This window comes from Buteo buteo, chromosome 25, assembly GCF_964188355.1.
Source record: "Buteo buteo chromosome 25, bButBut1.hap1.1, whole genome shotgun sequence".
Lineage (NCBI taxonomy): Eukaryota > Metazoa > Chordata > Aves > Accipitriformes > Accipitridae > Buteo > Buteo buteo.
In genome coordinates, this window is record NC_134195.1 from 5,370,510 (window position 1) to 5,392,673 (window position 22,164).

The 22,164-nt window shown below is 41.5% G+C and overlaps 1 long non-coding RNA gene across 1 annotated transcript in view; it reads right to left on the minus strand.

The window, feature by feature from the left end:
- Positions 1 to 2,857: 2,857 nt before the first annotated feature.
- The window catches only part of LOC142044758 (uncharacterized), a 39,700-nt gene continuing 20,393 nt past the window's right edge, over positions 2,858 to 22,164 (minus strand). Inside the window, exons 2-4 of the long non-coding RNA XR_012654417.1 lie at positions 8,906 to 9,000; positions 5,699 to 5,832; positions 2,858 to 3,479 (exon numbers count right to left, since the gene is read on the minus strand). This is a non-coding gene — a long non-coding RNA (uncharacterized LOC142044758). The remainder of the gene's footprint in view (positions 3,480 to 5,698; positions 5,833 to 8,905; positions 9,001 to 22,164) is intronic.

The window sequence follows — 22,164 nt, forward strand, 5'->3', positions numbered from 1 at the left end:
CTGGCTCGGGAAGTCCCTGAGCTGCAAATTGCTGGAGGCTGGGAGAGTGATCTGGGGCACTCGGCTACGAGGTTGCCCTCTTTTCCTCTTCTGCAGCCAGCTGCTGGTGGCTACTGTTGGGGTGAAGACACAGGTTCTTAGGTCTGCCTTTGTTGGGGCAATTTCTATGTTCCTTTCCTCTATGGGCCCAGCAAATTTAAAGGGGGAAGAAAGCAAAGTCATGCTGGTTCCTCTATATTTCTGTGATAGTAGTAACTAGGGGCTGGTTGCTAGTGTATCTGTACAATGCCTAATGCAGTGAACCACTGCTCCTACCGTGAGGCTGGTAGGTACCTCTACATTACATGTGGGCAGCTATACAGCACAGTGCATCGTTCATACAGCAGTATGTCCCACAGTCCTAGCAAGCTGGTCTTCCAGACTGGGCACAGGACAGGGTTCACTGGCCTGAGTGGGTAGGTCTCCTTCCCAGAGGCTGGGGATGACTGTTGCACATTTGCAGCCCGATCTGTCATTTCTCTATGGCAAGTCCTTCTGTAGCTGAGACAGAGTGGAGGTACAGAAATGGACTTCTATGAGCTTAGTGGTAACATGGTCCTGGGATGGCATTTTTCCACTTCTATAGTAGTTTAGGGGGGAACAGAAGTCCTACTAGTGATAAATATTGCTACATTACTGGGATACAACAATTGCTTACACTCAGCATCAGTCTGTTAACCAGCAGACCAAATTCCCTTTTACTGCTGCAAAACCTATGAACATCTCCTACCAGAATCATACCAGCTGTAAGGTGTGGGATGGTTCTTCCATCCCACTGCCTAGTGTACCCAAATTGCTCCAAATTCTAGGATCTGATTCCTACTTAGCGATGATATTGCATTCCTGAAGCTGTGCAAAAGGATTAAAAATGAACATGAATGTACCTGCCATGTAAGTAGAGATATACAGCTGAGTGGCTTTGGCATGAGCTAGAACTAAGTTCCCAAAGTACAAATCTGAAAACACAATTTAAAATACCCCTGAAATTAAATTCAAGCCGAATTACCTATCAGCCTGCAGTTCTGTCATTCTAAATGGGAGGCGTTTCTGTGGAGTGTGGTGGTTCTCTGTATACATAGAAAGTTGGCGTTCTGCTTAAAGCTTATCCAGGTAGCCAAGTTACAAGGAAGATTTCTCTTCAATGGCATTACACCAGTAACCTGTCCCAGACTAAAAGTAGGTTATTTACTATGGAGCTGGGCCAGCTAGGGTTCTATTTTAATGTAAGCTCTAATTCTTGACTTCTAAAATTCATTTTGGCACATCTATTTTAGTATAAATTCTTATGTGATTTCTCACTGCCTCTTGTATAATGGTGACATAAAGATTTAAAAAAACACCCTAAAAAACCAACAGAAAACAAGTAAAAATAATCAGTTGAGGAACTATGAAATCACTGGCCAGTTCACTTGGAGATCTGCTGCTTCCTTACGCCACTTCAGGTGTACAGAGGTCTTAAAAAACCCCAGAAGATTTTCAGAGAATATTTGTATGTGTATTTAATGTCTAAGAAATGGTAAAACATCTATTTTGTATGCCAAAGCACTATTATATATCTATATTTAGCTTTCACTTTTAGTGGGTGTTATCTGCTAATGTATATTTCGGGGAGTTTGGAAATCTAATGTTAAACCGTGGTATTTTTCACTTTCTGAGAAGAATGGGCTTTTGATAACAAAAGAGGCAAAAAAAAAAAAGACAACCTGCTAAATGGTACTTACTGAGAAATAGGATTCTCTCTTCCAGGGAGAAAGAGCCATCAAACTTTTAAATCCTATTTGCAGGCTTGAAATTTTATATAAAAAAAAAAAGATTAAAAAATCCCTTTTTTCACAAAAGTTAATTTCTCTCGAATTCGGAGAATTGAGTTGAATCCCATCGTGTTGAGTTTCCCCAAAGAGAGAATGCAATGGCTGGCGTAGGAAGTCCCTGAAAACAAATTTTTTGATGGACATTTTCTGTCACCCTTTGCCATCACGGCATACATTTCCTTGTCACATAATATACGGTAATTATATGGATTTTCCTCTTTCCAAATCGGAGGAATGCTTCCTTACTTGAATGGAGGGGCCACAGACTACTAGTCAACCTAAAAATCCTGTTAGCATTACATCTCAGCACAAATAAAGAATTTGGATCAGTGCCTTGTTAGATCACCTCTATTTCTAGCTCGCTGAGTAAAAAGAGCATTTTTTGCAGCCTAGTTTGATAAGTAAAAGGTGTCTTTCTCACCTGCGTGCACTCTGAATTGTCACTCTCGTTCTTTGTTCCTTTGCATGCGGCTGTTGTCAGCTCCCGAGTCACAGAACCACTTGCAGGAACGGCTCGGGAGAGTTTTGGAAGAAAGGAAAGGGAAAAAAGGAGCCGCATTTTTATTTAACAGGAGAAGGAGAACATAAAGAAAAGAAAGGTGTTCTCAAGAATGTAGCCTGCAGCCTTGTCAGGTAGCATTTCTTCAGATGGTTTTTTTTCTCTCCCCTTTCCCACCCCAAGATCTCTCTTCATCATTTTTTTAAACATCTCTTCTGGGACAGGGACATGAAAGTGAATTGTGGGTCAAAGGCAAGAATTAGGGGTTGCCGGGGCTGCTTTCTGATGGCTTTACTTTATCTTTGTGTCCAAGCTTTTGCCAGTCAGCAGGTACCGCGGGTTATCCATTCCAGTCACATCATTTTCTGCTTGATGACAAGCATCACACCTTCATCCATCACATTTACATTTCAAACTGCCACACTGCTCTATTGATTAATTATTTAGCAGCTCTTGGCCACTTGTGAGTGTTTCTGCGCTCACGTTTCACAGAGAAGGTCCGTTCTTTTTATTTATGTGTGGTTTTGTAAAACAAAAAAAATATGTAAAGCCTTTAACATACACACATCCTAATAACCCGTGTGCGCGTGCCTGTACATATGCGTACGTGTGTGCATATTTACGTCTGTGTGTGCGCGTACCCTGGTACAATTAGGTACACACAGGGAGCAGAAGCAGGTAATCTGATCAATAAGCACATGCTCACGCTGATAATAGATTTCTGAGTTTTCAGAGCACTGAGCAGCAGATCAATGAGACCTTGCAGGTGTGCTGGAGCCGGGAATTGCATCAGCTACATCGCGCTCCCTACAGACTAGTAAGGAACATACACATCGTCCTCCGGGCTCTGTCACTTCGAGCAAAACCAGGCGGAGGGTTTTTGCAGGTGCCTGGTAATGGTTGTGTTTCTTCCACGTCACGGGCAGGAAAGGGCAACCTCCGAACAGGACAGGGGAGACGGTTCCACCGAGGGCTCTGCTTGGCCCAGCAAATCCCTCCGTCTGTCTTTTCCTCAGTTCTCTTTGGGTGAAATGGAGAATTAGGATCTGATCTTCTAGTCCTTTGGCATGCCTGATTTCATCTGTGAAGAACCCTAGTGCCACTGTAAGAATAAAATCGGCCTGCTCCAACTAGAAATGAAAAATCCAGGTTAGTTTAGAAATCTTAGTTTGGAAGAGCGATGCTTGGCCCTGCTTCTGATCCCTGGGGCACTCCTGGGCACTCTGCTTTGGCTGGGCACTTTTCTGACCCACCACCACCTCCCACCCAGCAGTTCCCACGAGAGCGATCTGTAACCCTTTGGTGTCCCAGGTGGTGGTGTGCTCCAGACCACTCTCCGGTATTCCTAACTTCTTGCCCAAAGACACGAGTCTCTAGAAGGAACAGCTGCAAGATGAAGAGTTGGATGAGGGGAAGAGGAATGTTTTCAGTAAAGGTTTTGAAAAAAAAATCTGATGTTCGTGACATCATGTACTTAGGTTGGAGAAGAAAATGAGGTCATCTCGAATTCTAAAATAGAGTTAGTATTTGGATCTGTTTTAATGTTTTCTACTGTTTTCATTTTTTACAAGTTTATTATGGATATAACCCAACCAATGTAAACAGGGTGATTCTTTTTCCTGCTATTAATTTTCAATAATTTCTGACTTATGCAAAGCCTATTAAAATCAAAGGGAGTATGTACATTAACTTAATAGGCTCTGGATGAGACCCTTGAAGAGGAGGGACCACATGGTTCTTATTGCTCCATCTCTTGTATTTCTGTCTTTATCCTTCAAATTGTAAAAGTAAATGTAATACCACTGACTGTTTTAATGGACGGATTTGTGCCAGTATTGAGCTCATTGTCTGAATGGTGTTAGGCTAGGGTTGGTCAACGTTTTTCTGTCAAAATTACTGGGTTTATTATAAAGTACATTGGGAACTTGGATAAGGCAAGAGAATATCCTATTTATATATTTACAGTAAAATTTTACAGCATTCAAACAATAAAACAAAACCATCTGTTTGGTCTATTAGTGATGTTAGTACACTATTTAACACAGAGAGAATAACTGACTGGCTCTTTTCTATGGAGAGCACTGAAATAAAAAATGAAGCCAACCTTAGTCCTGACTTGTGGTGGAGGATTTGGTTGTTTGGTCAAATATAATCTCCACCTCTGACCGCAGCTGAAGGAAATATTTAATGTTTGAGTTTTCCCATTTCTTCCCCTCTGTGTTCGTTTCTCCTCCTGCCTTGTTTAGTCCCTTTCTGTCCCCTTTTTTAACAGAAATTCTGTGACGTGCAAATTCATCTACTGGTTTTTTTTTCCACCTCTTTCCAAAAGTCCTCCACCTCTAGCATTTAAGGCCAGCACTCAATGCTGACAAAGGCCATTTTATGTGGACAGACTCGGTGTAGATTGAACTCTCCAGCTTCTGTTTATAGTTGGCCATCAGGGCCAGGCCTGAAGAAAGGCAAGATGATGGCTCCTGGGTCAAGTCCATTCCCTTACCTTGGGTAAACAAAGGAATGGAAGATAGAGCAGCTATTCCAGACATCCCCCATATCTTCTCCAAGGTACCAGTCTTGTACAGCACCAGAACTTATGCCTGATAAAGAAGACCACTGAATCCCTGCTAGTGAGGGAATAGGTTTTCTCGCTTTGGTATGTAAGGGAGGAAGGGAACGTAGCATGGATGTCCATGGAGGGAAACAACAGCAATGGGTGGTCTTTGTAAGAAGTCCTGGCCTCTCAATTTCCAATATATTATGAATATACAGAAAAAAACCCTATTTATTTCTGCCTGTTATCCCAAGTGGTTTACACTGATGTAACTTCTGCATATGAAATGTCATGGAGGCAGTACCGAGTTATAATCACAATAATTAAAACTTCAAGTTATTTGAAACCCAGCACTTTCATGGTTAAACAAAGGTGATGATACCTAACATCTCTACAATTAACAAAAAGTGCCTTATAAAGTGCACAACTCTGAAAGATGCTGCAATGTGCATGACCATTGAAATGCCCAAATCTAGTTTAAGTACAAAAATGAAGGACAGAAGGTGAACCTTCAACTTGTACAACAGAGTGGTTTCTCTCACATGAGTAACCTCAGCAGGAAAATGGCAATACTAGTACTATGGCAATACTTGACAAGATCAAGGACATTATTCTCTAAACCTCTGCACAATACCGTTCCACTGTAAAGATCTGAAGTTAAAAGAAGACCAAATGAAGCTCCCTCTCTAATGTTGCCATCATATAGCGTCTGAGAATGTATTTACATGTCTTTTAAATTTTTTTCTTTATTTCCTTTGAAATAACCCTTCTTTGTAGAATAACAGTGTCTCTCTTACCTACCTATTCACTCATCGATCCTAAAAGTAGGAGCTGATACAGTGTCATAGATGATATGGCAGCGAAGCTCTTCACACTTCTCTTTCTTTGTTTTTTGCTTGCTTCATCTCTTCACTTTCACAGTTAACAGGCTTGCTCTGTATAAAAAAAATAAACATAGTAATTAGTTCGCCATAGGTGTGTTTAATTTGTATTGTCACAAATAAAAAGGAAAAATAACACTTCATCATTTTTGGGCTTAATGAGATCAGGAAAGTATTTTCATAATTGAAAAGAAAGATTCTTTTAAATAAGATCTTTTATTAGGAAGTGAGAACAATATAAAGTAGGCACCTTCCAGTGAACTATTCTGTAAAATGGCAAACATGATAACAAACAAAAACAATTAGATTATGAGTGGACTCCTTACTTTACAAAGATTAAAATACGTAAACATAATAATTCTGAGTACTTGACAGGATTACACAGGCTCTAATTCTAAGTTATGCCATTTCTGACTGCATAAATACTAGCCAACACATCCTGCTACTGCCAGTAATGAGAAAGTTCCCAAGAAATCGATGATATGAAAGAGAGAAAAAAACCAGCTAGAGCAACAGGTGGTTCTTCATCTTATCTATGGGTACAGCATTACTTTACCATTTCAAGAAGGAGTAAATACTCAGCTATTGCTGAGAAGGTGGTCAGTCACACCATCAAAGTTAGCTGGTTTCCACTTTGGTAACTAGAGTTCATTAAAGATGAACATCCACATCTTATTGTCAATCCTTTTCAGCAAAAGAATTATTGTTAATCAATTTTGATATAAAGGTCAGAGAAGAAGAATGCTGTATCTTGTGCCCAACCCTGGTCATTCAGTCAACGGAGAGAGCCAGTACAGTATTTTCCAGAGGAATTAAAAAGACAGACAAATAAACAAACAACCAAACCACGAAATGGCAAGTCATACATCAAGCTAATAGTGCAGTGCTGCTGTCCATGGAGAACAGTCCTGCCTGACTTCCCAGCACATGGAGCACTTGCTCTTACTTTATTAGCCAAGCAGGACACACTTCTGCCTTCCCAGTGCACCCAGTAGTCCCAGGAATACAGGTTTGGTCCCATCTATTATGGTAATAGCATTAACAACTACGCTTTCCAGCCAAGGAACTCTATTTATCAGATGGTCACCTGTAGCAGCAAATCCCATAGGTTGACCACATGCAACAAAACTCATTTCTTTCTATTTCCTCTAAATTTACTATCCTATACCATTTAGCTTCACTGACTGCCCCCTTGTTTATAAGTAATGTGACAGGAAAAAGAGAAGGTCACAACTCATGGTTTAATTAATGACACATAATTAATCACACCTCCAGGACCCCGAAGTAGGTACAGTAATGAGAAACAGACTTCTTTGCTGTGCCTTTTACATGGTAACATTGATCCAGAGAAAAGGGAGAGTGCTCCTGTCCCTCAGGGGTGTAACTCCCAGCCATCGTTTTGCTGGAGAATCGCTGCAGGATTGCATGGAGGAGACATCTTTGGGAAGCAACCATCCCACAGGACTGCAGGTTTCTAGTGCATTCCTGCCCTTTCTGTAGAAACGCTTGAAAAACATGCAGAAGTCATTGATCCGCAGGTGCACCAAACCAGCCATTTGCATAGTCCATATTAACATTAATCTGGCTAAAATAGATAAGCAATAACATGCCTTGGCTTGTGGGATGAGCTCCTCCAGGTAACTGTCTACCTCCACAGCAGGGAAAAAACCATAAAGTATGGTACCTCTTTTGTTTTCTCCAGACCAATAAAATTTAAATTGTTTCTTAAAGTGTGGCATGTGTCCAACAGAGAGGGAATACCCTGATTAAGAACATTGTGGTTAAGGGATGTCCCTGTAAGGTGGCAGTGACAAGGCTGACTGTTCTGGGGCTGGAGAGAGAACTGACCTGGGGTGTCCTCATATGTGAAACCACTACTAGGCTGTGAGGTAAAACATTAGTTTACAGCATCATTCCTATGACTGTGCTCATGCTGCAAAAGACAAGAATGGGGTTTTTAATTTATTTCAATCAAATATTGTTAGCGTCTGCCTGAGGAGGGGACTCCAGGCCCCGAGCTGGCTGGGGGCCACATCGCTGAAAAGGGCTCTGACTACAGAGATGTGCTGGAGCCTTTCCCTTATGCTTGAGCCTTTCCCTGTCCAGCTGTTTCGGGTCCCACTCTGAGATTTCCACCTTGCCCTACATAGCCTTTAAAAGATGACAAACACTTGTCTGCAGTCACTTCTGCAAACTGGTGCTTAAAAACGATGTGCAGCGCCGTGCCTAGGCATTCAGGGAGCTAGTTGTTAGTCTCTCTTTCAATAACCCATTTTGGGGACAAAGAAAGTAAGAGTGGCACCGTGGCTAGCAGGGGTGCAAGGGGCATGGCTGCAAGTCCCTCTTCCCTTTGATTTCCCTATCTCTAGAAAATGGGAGCTCTTGGAAGGAGGACAGTCCTCTAGACCCTACTGGCTCTAGATGTCATTGCTTCATCTTGATGCAGAAGGGAAACATGCTGGAGTCCAGTATTCTGGTGGGGTGGGAGATCTTTTTCCTCCTCAGCTGGAGCTGCGACTGAGATGTGAGCTGAATTTCACACTCCAAGCAGCGATCCTGTAAGATAGTGACTTGATGTTTGGTGGTTATCTTGATTTTGGTAGTGCAGTGGGAAACGACTCGTACTTAACTTCACATAAATGACACAGGCACAGCTACGTGAAAAATCCTGCAGGAGCAGCAGCAACTACATACAGCTTTCAGGCTAAGGATTAGCTGCCTTTAAGGAAGCCTGGCCTCACTAGACAGGAACTGATTGCAATACCTTCTTGTCTCTTCTTTACCTCAATCAATAATTTTTAGGGTTCAAAATAATCAGAGTACAATAATGCCTCCACAGGAACAGTCATAAAGTGATGAATTACATACCCCAGTCTGCATAAGTATCAAAGAATAAAGGCAAATTTTGAACACAACTTGCTATACTGAGGCAAAATACCTGTCTCTGCAGCTGACAGATATGTGTCTTTGCTGCTTCACAAAGCTTAATACTTAGTGGGAATAAACTTTGGTAGCACAACAGACTTAAAAACCCAAACAAACCAGCCCAAAAGTGAGTGGTACATGTCCTGCGTGTGCCTTTAAATTCTATTAAAATTGAATTTGACTAGACTTGCTCAAATCAGACCTGTTATCAACAACACATTGTCTCAGGAGACCAACATTTGTCCAGTTAGGGCTTCCTTCATTAATCGTCCAGCATCAAGCAAGCCAAATCCAAATCTGTGGAGAAAAAGCAATTAGATATTTTAAGCAGTGATAAGAACACCACAAATAATCAATTTCTATGGCATTAGCAGCTACCTGGCCCAGCAAAAGTCTATAAAAGCTAGAATTTATTGCAGAACACCAGACAGCTTACAGAGCATTGATTCTTAGTAGTATGCATAGATTGCTGGATTTAAAGAGAAATCCCTAATGGTTCTTACCTTTAGTTTTTTTCCTTTTAAAGGGAAAACAAGGATAAGGTGTTCATAAGGCCAAACTGCAGCAAAATAAATGTCTAACAACTGTTAAACAGAATTTGTTTACCTTTCAGACGAACAGAACACTACCATACCGTTTGATAGCAATTATATGTAATCTGATGCATAAACTTCATAAAAGTTGAGAAGCTAAATACAATCATAGTATCCTACGGTTAGGAAAATATTAATTGTGCTTATTTTTATAACATTGCACCTGAGAAACCAACACACTAGAAATCATTTTTGCATTTCTTCAGCTTGTGAATCTTTAGGCTTTAAAGCCTTTTATTCCTCCATAACTATCTCACACTGGAGTATTTTAATCTGCATTAACCTTTGTGATTTTTAGCTACTTATAAAAGCAAAACAAAAGGCAATGCAAAACTCAGCAAGCAAACCCCAGCAGACAGCACAATTCTGAAAAATATTTTGTCTTCATATTCCCCAAAGACAATTTCTGTATGTAGATGTTATAACTGATCTTTAAATGTGAACCAAAACATATCTGAACTCAGATTTCCAGGCCAACAGGCTCAGAAGTCGAAAGGGACTTTGGCGATTGTCTCGTCTGACCTCCCGTATACATATACTAGAATCTTTCCCCAGAAGCTGGATTAAATCATGTCTTTCAGAAAGATGTCTAATCTCATTTTAAAGACTCCAAGCTATGGTGAGTACACCTCCTCCTTGGGTAAGCTCTTCCAGTGTTTAATTACCCTTACTGCTAGGAAATGGTGTCTCATTTCAAGGTTGAATTTGTCTAACTTAGCATTCAAATACTGAAAACGCAGACTGTTTGAGAGAGAGCAAATATAAGTGACATGATACATTTTATACTAATCCTAAATCAAAAGATTATGGAAATACAGAAAACATGACAACTAAAGCTCTAGTCTGGCAAACATTTATGCAAGGGGGTAGCTTTCTGCATAGGAAATGGTTTCTTTCAGTTCAGCAAGCCTACACACATGTGTAAAGTTACACCAGGGCTTCAAATACAATTTAAAAAGAGGCATTTGGAGTGACTTCTGCTGTGAAAAATATTAGGCATTAATTAATAAAGACAACCTCCCTCCGCCTCTGCCCCACTCTGAGCAGCCTTTGAGGTGGGATACTATAAATTACTACTCGAAGAAGAAAAAGTGAGAAAACTTCCTATTGCAGAAATCTGATTGTTGCCGGAGGGGGATGACTGCTGAAATCCAAACACAACCCAAGGGGGAAGGAAAAAAAAAAAAAAAAAAGAGGGGACGAATGAAAAAAAAGGAGAGTTGTCAAGATAATTAAAACTTTGCAACAATTCAGTAGTGGTGCTGATAAAAACAGCACTGCTGGCTGAATGCAAATAAGATGGTAAAGGCCCTGTTTGGATTATGGTAATTACTCAGTCTGAAGTTAGCTCCAGCCACACACACATATGAGCACACACATACACACACAGCAGTGGAGTGGAACCTGACAACCATACTTGGCGTGCGATCATAAAATTCCCTGGCACGCTCTCCGGGTGCCATGTGGAGCTATTTGTACAGTTAGGTACGGGGACTCTGCGGCGCAGGAAATACCAGCGGAAGCACGGCTGACCCCCCTGGCCTTCAGCGAGAGCCTGCCCCCCCCTCCGCTTATCGCTGGCCTGGATTCAAAAGTGATCTCTGGAGAAGGCGAATCAATCGAACACATGTTTGGTCTAAAAATGTCATTTTTTGGAATATGCTAAGATATTTCCTTACATTAGACCGTTTTGTTTGCCCCAAAGATTTGTCAAGTGCAATTGAATGCATACACATCACAACGCGCGCCGGTGCCAGAACAAAATAATTTCAATGTGTCCTTTAGTACTCCGATAAAATGCAGGCAGTCAGTGTTGAAACGAGATGCCCTGTGAAAGTCTTGTGCGCACTGGCATTCTGCATTTCTTCCAGGAACTTGTTTCTTTAAAATTTGGGATATGTCCAAATGAGCAGATTTTGTGTAAGAATGAAGAAGGGGACCAGCTCAACCTCTCCTCTTGCCTTCTAGACGGAGGAGTTGAGGCAGGCTAATTTATGTGATGAAAAATCATTAAAGAAATTACAATTTCCAACTCTGATTCCTAAATAATAAAGCCTTTACGAGGACAATATCATTACAAATAACCCTATTAGTCCGTTGATTCGGCTTTAGCGCCGATTCTGATATATGACAAAGATGCGTTTCTTCAACAATTTTCACAAGTTAATATTAAATAATATTGGCACACACATCATTTTTATTACTAAGTTCTTTGATTTGTTTACCCTGCACGGTCTCTACAGCTGTGTGTTTTATGACCTACCCATCGCAGGAGAAACTCCCATTAGCACCGGCGCACAGCGGAGGAGACGTGAACTTTGCAATCAGCCTTCCCATCCTCATCCTGGTTTTGGTTAGCGCTGAAAAGGCTCTTTCGAGCAGATCAGAATAGGCGCAGCCCGATCGCCGCGGCTGAAAGCGCACCCGTACTGTGAAGGGCAAGCCTCCCTGCCTGGCACGTTCAAAGTCTGCCGAGACTATATCAAATCCAGATTTATACGTGACTGCGGATGCCGCGATACAGTCTTCTGACCGGCAGGCTCTTGAGGGAAGGGACCCACGCCTCTCCCTTCTCTCCCCTTCCCACCACCTTCACCCCCAGACCCTTTTTCTCTCTCTCGGCATCGACCCGGTGCGGTTGCTGGAACACGCACAAGCGCGTCAGCCTTGAGACGCTGCAAGGTGCTTGGGTCGCTGTACTTCAGCTGAGACACAAATTAGGTGTGTTTTGACTAGCCGTGCGGTCCTTTGGCGGTGTAAGTGTTTCTTCTCCTTTTCCGAAGGATACTGCCTTAAAAGAGTGCTCTAACAGCTGATAGGCCAAAAATCAAAATTACGTGGTGCCTCTTCTGAAATTATCTCGGTGAAGTTTACACAATGTTTTCTCTGAGATTTTTATCTTGATTAAAACAAATAAGTATAAAAGGGGGAAAAAAAGGAAGATTCAAAACTGCCAAGATCTTAACTCTTACAAATCACCTGACAGTATTAATCCGGGACTAGTGATTGTACAACAGAGGAGGAACAATTGCTTGCAAATACGTAATTTCAGCTTAGAGATTCAGTTTGATGGGGTTATCATGAAAAGGGCGGTCAATACAAATTACACATATGACCTTAACATCATCCTTTCCACTTTCCTGTATTTTCTGCATATTTAATCACCTGTGGTTCCATTTGACAAGATGCAAAAGTTGGGCTATGATCCTAAAGCAATCAAAAATGTTAAGCAGTTCAGAAATGGCACAACGTTACTTTGCCATAAAATACGAACATTTATGAAGGATATAATAACGTTATAAAGGCAAAAATTAAAAAAAAAAATCTGTAAAAGATTGCTAGCTGTTAAAAGAAGTCTGATGAAAAGGCACATTTGTTAGTTCATATTAGACAAAAAGCACTTTATAACTATATAACGTTGCTATTGCGATAAATACAGTATTTGTACCAAAACACTCAGTTCTTCTCACTGCTGAGAGATATGGGATCATGTGTCTTAAAATTGAGGAATAATGATAAGACTTAAAAGACGAACTGAGGACTCACAAGATCTTGGATTTTTGCATTATATATAAATTTCCAGAAAGCATAATAAGTTTCTGGACCCTTTAGTGTTCTGTACTGCATGGATTTTTTTTTTTTTTTTTATTAGTGTGGACAAGTAAATTTTATTTGATAGCTTGTTGTATTTAAAGACAGTGTAAAACTCTCATTGCAAACAGTTGTTTACAGTGCGCTTTTCAGCACAAAGCTGTTTTAAAGCTCAATTGTGCATTTTGCAGATAAAGTGGGAAAACTAACTGAAGGCTGTATTGTAAGCAGTGGTTGCCGTGGAAACCCCAGTTTCAAGAGCTGGTTCTCCATTACCACTTAATTTAGGCTTCCTAATTGCATTCCACTAAATCGGTAGCGACAATATCTGCAGAGCAAAACTGCATGCCCAGTCTAGCGCAAACCTCTTTGAAACAGGCTTTTTGAAAGCCAGGAGCTATAAAAACTCAGCATGACGTGGAGCATATGAGAAACCTGTAGTTCAAATGTACTGCTGCTTGCTTTCTCATCCCTAGTAACTTCAGTGCGCTCCACACCAATCTATTAGTTCAGTCTACCTTAAAGATCATAAAGCTCTGCCATGTGGAAACTCATCTGTCCACCAACACATTGGTGCAAAATAGATTTAATTGTACTCCCAACCCAGTATCATGTCCATCTTATTTTACTACACACCAGCAGGTAGCCGGTGCAGAGCCTTACTTTCCTTGAACTGCCCTTGCTCCATAATACGAGGAGAACAATACTTTCTCAGTTTAAATCATTTGCCACTGTTCAGCTGTGCAGCAAGCCAGACCGCCCATATGTGACCTAAAGAGAGCCTTGTCAGAACCACTAGACATAAAAGCATTCCAATTATCGACCATACTGCTTTAATAGAGGAGGCAACTAATATGATAGTGTAAGTGATTCTGCCACTGAGAAGCTCTTCGTCACTGTCAGATTAACACTTGAGTTAAACTCTTGTAAATCAGTCACATTATGCCGTCGGTTGAGAAATAAACACAGACCTATTACGCTTAGAATTCCAGAGGGCTCTCCCCGCCATCCGAGTTGCGCAGGATGCCCTATTAATCTGAATTTTGTCATGTTTATTATTTTGCAATTACTAATGTGGGTAACGTTGGAAAGATTTAAGTTGGCCATGATTAGATTCTGAAATGGATGTACATGCCTAGGAAAACCTTCTGCAAGGGAAAAGGGGAGAGAGGAAGAGAGAGGGATACGGGAGACAGCTTACATGTAACTTCTGACTGGAAAAAGCCAGCAGACCACCAATTTAATTAAATCCCATAACTCTTTAAGAAAAAAAAAAAAAAAGCAAGCACAGAGCGTTTAAAAGCAAAATACTTCAGTGTCTTCAAGCACAAGACCTCCTACAAGCTCGCAGCAAAGTGCACCTCCTGGTCACTAATGTGGTTGCATTTCAGCCCTCTAATATGTGTCAAATGAATGCTGAAGTTGAAAATAATAAGTAAACAACTGCTCTTTCAATGCTTCCTTCCCTCCACAGTATTATTGAATGCTGGTAAAATACCTTTAGGTCATACCTTATCAGCTCATCATCTGCTTTTTTATTTCTGCAGATTTTCTCAAGTTTCTGAATTGTCTTCTGCTGTACTTGAGCTGCTTGGAAACCAAAACGAACACACCTTCGTTTTTGATATTGGGGTTTTGGATGTGGGAATGGACGGATGAAGATTGTTAAGGCTAGCTGCGGATTTATTTTCAGTGGCGCAGTTCTGCCCGTTCGAGGGAGCCCTTTCGGGCGGGTAGTGAGGTTGGGAGAGGAGGAGATGGGGCCAGGGACTGTTGAGTTTGCTTGGTCCCAGGTTGCTTCAGCCAGATGGACACCCCTCAACATTTCCAGCCAGCTCCTCTTTAGGTTTTAGGAGCCCTATCTGCAACCAAGGCAGATTCTCCAATCAAAAATATGTACAGATCTTTCTAAAAAAGCTGATCTGAGATGATATGCCAGTGCGTCCCAGGGCAGAAGCAGCAGCCACAAAGAGGTTTTGGGCTAAATATCCTTCTCATGCTGTCAGTTTGCTCCAGCAAAGGAAGGAAACAAGCCTTCATGTCACTTTTCTTCTGTTTGGTTTTCTGCAAAGATCTTCTGGGGAGACAGGGAGAAACTGCTGGAGGTAAGAGGGGAGGAATAGGAAGGAATGGGCACCACTGCGCTAAAACTCTGCAGAAAAACTGCTGGAAAGTTAATGAGGTTGGAAAGTGTATTAATCTTTATATTCTACTTTGCTCTTCAGAAGGCCCTTAAAAAGGGGCAGTAGCAGAAACCAAGGGAAGGCCAGTAAAACCATATTGTAAGCTGAGGAAAGCCAGAAACAGCACTTTTCCACTCTGTCTTAGAACAATAAGATCATAGAAAGGTTTGGGTTGGAAGGTTCCATATAGATCATCTAGTTCTAGTGCAGGTTATCTTCTAGTCCCTATGTAAAAAAGTGCTACCTTGAAAAGGCTGTGTGGGAACTTAAGGGAGGGAACCCTTCCCCCTTGTGTCAGATGAAATGAGTTGGGGCAGAACTTGATCAGAGGCTGCTCCAGGCATCATCCACAGCACATTAAACTTTCCTTGGGTAGGTCTATAGGAAGAGACTGTAGACATACATTACTTTCTCTCAGCAGCCTCCGGAGTGGGAGTTAACAGATTTAAAAAAAACAATTAAAAAAAAATTGCCTGTCAGAGACACGGTATATTGGAGAACAATTCTGTTTTTCAGTTTAGGTAATTCATGTCCTAGAGAACAACAAAGAAAAATTAAAAACCTCTCAAGACACAATGGGCTCTATTCTGTCCTCACATGCATGGCTTAGTTACAAGTGGGCTTTGAGCCAACTTCTGTGCTCAGCTACACACGTGCAATTTCCTTTGACTTAAACAGAGCAAATCTTTTTATGGGCAGAATCTGGCCTTTTTGTGTATGGGAATTCCTATGATTTGTTTATTATTTGTATGGTATTATAAGGATCAGGGCCTCATTGTTTTGAGCTTTGGGAAAACAAGGCTCCGTGTTCTTTCCACTGGAGAGATTACGGTCCCTGTGACGGGTGTGGGCAGTCTGACCGTAGGTCCTCTACATGGTTATATCTTTCCCAATTATAAAGAAGCGTACATAAATTTTAGCCACCTAGAAAATAATTGGCTTTCTTGACATGGAGTGGATTCAGGTGACTGAGAAATTCTCTGTGTGCCTTTCCCATCCCTCCCTGCCCCCACCACAACACTGCTTCCCGCCCCAGATTTGCTGAACCGTAGTCTTCATCCTTAAAGCTGGTTTACCCAGGGCAGGCACTTGGTCTTGTTTCAAGCACCTGCTTTTAACGGGGTCTACCCACCGCTGGAGCCAACTTCTGTGCTCAGCTACACGTGTGTGGTTTCCTTTGACTTAGAGTAGATGTTTTTCTGGGCAAAGCCTGTTCTTTGGGGGTATGGCTCTACACAGGCACCTTTGCTTGGGGCTTGTAAATGCCCTGGCAGAGGCCACAGAGGGGAGGAATTTGAAGGAGGAGAGGGCAATGGTCTTACTGCTCTGTTTGGGGACCATACCCAGCATCCCACACCGCACTGGGAGAAGCAGGAGGATATTGGTAGGTGGGAATTGTGCAAATCAGCTCTTCCTCTGAATACATCACTGTATGCAGCGCTTTGCTATTTAGGGATCAGCAGAGTGCAAGAAAGAAATCATACGGACCTAGGGACTTATCCCCCCGATGGAGATAGAAGAGTAGGGGTGAGACAGAGGACTTTAAGCCCTCAGAAAAGAGCCAAACCAGCGTGTTTAGCCTCTTCCACGTGCTGGCTGCCCGTTCGCATGCTGGCAACGTGGCTGGGGTTCTGCAGGTTTGGGAAGGAAGGGTTTCAGGGCAGGGAGCAGAGCCAGGGAGCGACTGCTTTCCTTCCCTCGCCACCCCTGGCGCCTTTCCCGGTGGAAGTCAGAGTGGGAATTAACACACACGGAACTGGTGCTGTTCCAGCTCCCCAAGAGGAAAACAACATTTTTTCAAGCTATATGATTCTTGTTTGTAGCTACGTGACACGTTATTTAATGACTGTGAAATACTGCATTGTTCTGATTTTGAAGATGTGTACATCTTTGGAGGACCACTCTCATTTTTCTAAATGCTTTTTAAATGCAACATTTACAAACACCTTCATTTTCTTGTTGTTGCTGACTTGTTCATTGACATTTTAAGCTAAACAGCATATGGCTTATAGCTTTGTACAAGCAATTGTATACAATTCATACATTTTCTGGAATTAAAAAGCCTTGAAAACATGATGACAATTTTCAGAACTACAGGTTTATTCTTAAAACCAGGAGATCTGTGAGGTCTATTCTTCATTTTTACAGATTTTTCCAAGTGATCCAAAAAGAGGTGCTCAAGGCATCCCAATTTCCTGGCTGCAAAATAACAGTAACAACACAGGTGGATATTTAGATGTTTAATTCCCACATGTGTTCAATGTGCTTTGTGGTCTTTAGATGGAAGGGTATTACTGGAGTGTAAGGTATTAATTATTGTTATCAGCATCTAAGACATCTCTTGCCGAAGATTTAAAGCAGCTTCCCCTGGAAATGTAGGAAATAGGATTTAAAAGGACCTCCTGCATCAAGTTCAAACCCCAGCTTTTGCTGTCAACCACACATCACGTAATTAGTTTCATGAAGTGCTCAAGTTTCATGCAAAGTTTCTTGCTCTCTCTGCTCCTGTTGGAGGGCTGCTCCAGGATTTCATTCCAGCGCTTCCTCCTAATTTCCTGTTTGAGTTTATTCATGGCCATCTTATAACCATTTGTTCTTATGTCAACATCATCCTTTAAATAGCTCTTCTCCCTCCTTGTGTATTTATAGGCAACAGTTATATTCTCTCTCAGCCTTTGTTTTGTTTGTGTAAACAAGTGAAGCACTTCTAGTATCCCTTAATAGACAGCCTCTCCTCCTCTTCCTCACAGTATACTTTCTAGGTGCTTGTCCTAATTTCAATTAATTTTCTTGCACATGGGTGACCCAAGTTGTATACTGTGTGCCTGTACTTTGTCTAGAGCAACAGCATTCGATGAAAACCCCCCAAAATCCCCACCATTGCTGGATAACTCTCTCTCATCACACTTTTATTTTATAGGTACAACTTATCAAAGGCTCACAGCCACCTTTTATTAGCAAGGAGTGTGATCCAAATTAAGTACCTAACTTGTATCTCTTTTTTTAGCCAACTGCTGAAGCAATGCTAGCCACCCAAACTGGGTGCCTAAACCCACTACTTCATTATTTGTCTTCTGAAGTGTACCACCTTGAGGCTATACTCCTGGATTTCACCTGGTCCCTTCCCATTCCTTTTCCTCCCTTTCCTCTGCTTGCACTATTGCAACTCAATATTGGCAGTTCTTCCTAGCTTTGTGTACTCAGCAAATTTCAATAGCACGTACTTCCTTTTCTGTAGTGTGGTTATTGATGAAAATATGACCCTACAAAATGATCAGTCCTAAGAGCAGTCTGTGTAGGACTCCACTACTAATCTTTGTCCATCCCAATAGATCCTTTTTCAGCACAATCCACGGTCACCTCTTCTTCAGTCAGTTCCTTACAGTTCTTCTCTGCTTTCTCCGGCTTAAATAACACTCCTTCCCCCTGCGACTCCCTATAATACGATTTACGGATGCCCACAGGTGTGAGATCTATTGTATGTCCTTTCTTTAAAAAACCCCCATTATTTATGAAAGAAAGTTATGAGAGCAGTATGGCATGATCTATTTTTGGTAAAAACCTGACGTATTTCAACACATCTCTTGTTTCCTTCAAAATTAATTTTAAAACCTGGCATGCAATCTGAATAAATGCTGCAACAGTCGCGTACTGGGTACTATAATGGGTTAATTGCTGCAGCACAGGAGGCTGATAGGCAGCCACAAGAAGGTGCATGCCTTAATGAGGAGCTGGTAAGGAGCCTTGGGGCATGGAATAGGGGCTAATATAAAGGAGAAAACAGTAGGATAGAAAGCTGAGTAACCCAAATAAAGATACATTTGCTCTTTACTTGTTTATGCTGCAACTACTGTCTTGCATGAACACCAGACAAAACTCAGAAACGTGCAAGTAACTCAGTGAGATGGATGTGTGCATGGGATATTTCTGTCCCACACTTAATTTTCTGTGTTTTAAGGTTTCGCTGACACTCCCTACTATGTTTTCTCAAAACAACGGGGAGCTACCAGTTAAACTGAAAACACAGACTAAAATTTACACTGTGGAGCACTACTTTGACTGGTGGACATACTGTTCTTACAGTCAATACTTTTGATTTCGGGGGAGGCACTCTGTTTCCGGGCTACATTTTTTTTTAAAGAAGCGATTTTTGAAAGACATCAATTTCACTTGAACTAAGGACAGTCCAGCAAATATTGGAAAGGAGTAACTGCAACAAATGATTCTGAATCACAATGCGTGTTATGCTATGACAGTGATCAACTTTGTAGTACTTTGTTCAGGTTTTCAGGTAAGACTACATCCAGTTACAATTTCAGATGGGATGGTAACGTATAAAATATAAAATTTGTCTTAGTATTTTGTATTAAATCAGTTGTTCTTTCTTTCCTGGGGGCTGGCTGGCAGGGGCAGAACCTTGGAAGACATGAGAATCAAAACCAAAGCAAAACCAAACCAAAGCTCAACAGATGTTTAGCTTGTTATCCTGTCCAGAATGGTTCATCAATCTTTTGCTATCCCTCTTACTCTATGCATTAATTAGATTCCTTTTAATCATATTTTCTTCAATAGTCTTTTTTTTAAGTAGATAATTTTTTTGTCTTTACACCTGGTGCACAAGTAGTGGGCTTTAGAATATACACCTTCTCTAACTGTAGCAGCACATGGTATTTGATCTTCACAAGTTGTTATTTGTTGGACATTCCTTTCTAGGATTAATTAATTGTAGTAATACATCAATTTTACTGTTAATGGAACTGGGAACAGGATCGGACTTACTGGTATATTGATAATCACCTAAGTAAACACTGGAGGCAGCTTCCAAGTCAAATAATATGATCCTCAAAAGCATATTTCTATAAACCACAGGTAAATACATAGTCTTTAAATAAAAATCTGGAGAGCCCCACTGAAATACTAAACTGGAACAAAGTAAAAAACCAGTTTACCTAAACTTCAGCTCTAGCTTTTTTCTTTACTATTCTTTTATTTTCTCTTTATTCTGATGGATTTTTTTTTTTTCCTACCATACTTTTCCTCTTGACCCTCCAGCCTTCTGCTTCCTCCTTGCTCTCCTTCCTGTAGAAAATGCCACACAGAACCAGACGATAGGTCTCTCAGGTCTAATACTCAATCTCTTTGAAAGTACCAGCATATCAGGTCTCCTCCTTGTCTTTAACGGAGACTGACTTAAAGCCTGAAGCATGGGATTAGTAACTCTCTTACAAAATAGATAGCTACAAGTATTTTGTACTATCTGTGTAACTATCTTACGGAGTACTTGGCCTCAGTGTCATACAAGGGCAATTATTACACAAGCTAATTATACACTGTGGCTGGCGGGGGGGTGGGGGGGGGAAATACTTTCTTTTCATGAGTTTCCATAGTCCAGCTTTTACTTTCAGGCAGTATTCCCTTACCCTCATGTAATGATAGGAAAGGGAGGATGCAAGTTCCTGATTGACTCCTACTATTATTTTGCAAATATTTATCATGTCAGCTCCTTTTTTGTTTCCTTCCTTTATTCCTGAAGTCTCCCATTCATTATCTGTTATTAGCAATTTTATTGCTGTGTGCCCTTACTTTTGCAAGGTCTCTGCACCAAGTACTGCAAAAGCGTGTAAGAAAGCAACATCTTGCTCTGAGCAGCGTATCGCCAACACACAAAGAGGTGAGGGAACAAGAAGTAATACACCCGTTGAGGAGCTGTTCTACTGGAAACGTGGCACGCACGTGTGTGGATGTGTGCCCTAGAGCGGGATGTCCTCCCAGCATCAGTTTTACACCGCCGCTGATGATATCCCTCTGCACATCCCGCGGTTCGAGCTGAGCAGCCTGCGGGTGCCAGGGAGGGACCAAGAGTCGGGAGAGCTGCGAGGTCGGTTGGGAAGCTCTCGTAGCCCAAAATTGGGATGCCACACAAATCCCAGGGAGAGCGAGGCCAGTGGGAGCTGTCTCCTCGCTCAGGGGAACAGGTCCTCAGGGAGAGGATGGAGAGAGTTGGCGTGGGCAAGATCCTGGGGGAGGGAGAGGCAGGAGGAGAGGATTGTGCGGTTCACCAACTGTACGGGGAGCGTGGGAGGGGGGAATCTGGTAGTAAATAGAAACAGATGGGCAAGTTCACAGGAGAAGAGGTGGAAGAAATGAAAAAAGGCTTTCTTTGGGGAGATGGTGGGAAGGAAGGCTGGGAAGCTCAGAGAAGGTGAAGCATCCTCCTTCTTGAGATGAAAGGCTTGCTTCTAATATGAAAAATCCAGGAAAGACGGGTCTGTCATGAGCCCCTTGATGACATTACATGCTAATGAGTAGAAACAAAGACATGCTTAATTTTCCACTAAGGTGATAGTAGGTACATTAACGTTTTTACAAGTGCTTTATGCATATCTGATCTTAGTGTTTTGATGGTACTTTCTCACCATGTTCATCCCAGACTCAGCCACATTCTGCCGCACCCTCAAAAAAGCAAATAGCACTTGGTTGCCAGCAACAGGGAATGGTCTAAATGGTGTAGCCTCAGTAACCATGAGCTACGTGTAAATGAATTTTAGGAAACTCCAAGTAAACAGTCTACATAAAATTGTGGCAGCAGTATCTCTGACTGTTATTGAATGGAGAATCAGTTCCCACAGAATCATTTGCTATAAAAATGCTACAACACAAATCTTATCAAATTATTCTTAAAATTAAATTCAGCTAGGGTAGATCTGCCTATAACTTCTGTGAAAGTGATTAAATTGGTACTTATCCATATTCTTGCTATGTTGTTGGATATCTGTGTATGGACAATTATTTTGCCATAGAAGTCTCTTCTATTGATTTTTCTTAAATTATTTCTTTACTATAATCAGTTATCTTTACTGCATAATAGGGCCCAAAGAGGGACTTGAACCAAATTAGTAACGAAAATACTAAAATAAAAGCCTATATCATTAATTTGGGTCACTGTGGCAGGTAGAAAAGTTTCTGCAAATTAACCCCCAAACCCCCTTATTCCTGCTCATGTGCAGTCTCTAGGACTGATACTACTGATCCAGAGCAGACCTCCAAGTGACTGAATCCTCTGTTCTTCAAAACTGCAAGTCTACCACAAGTCG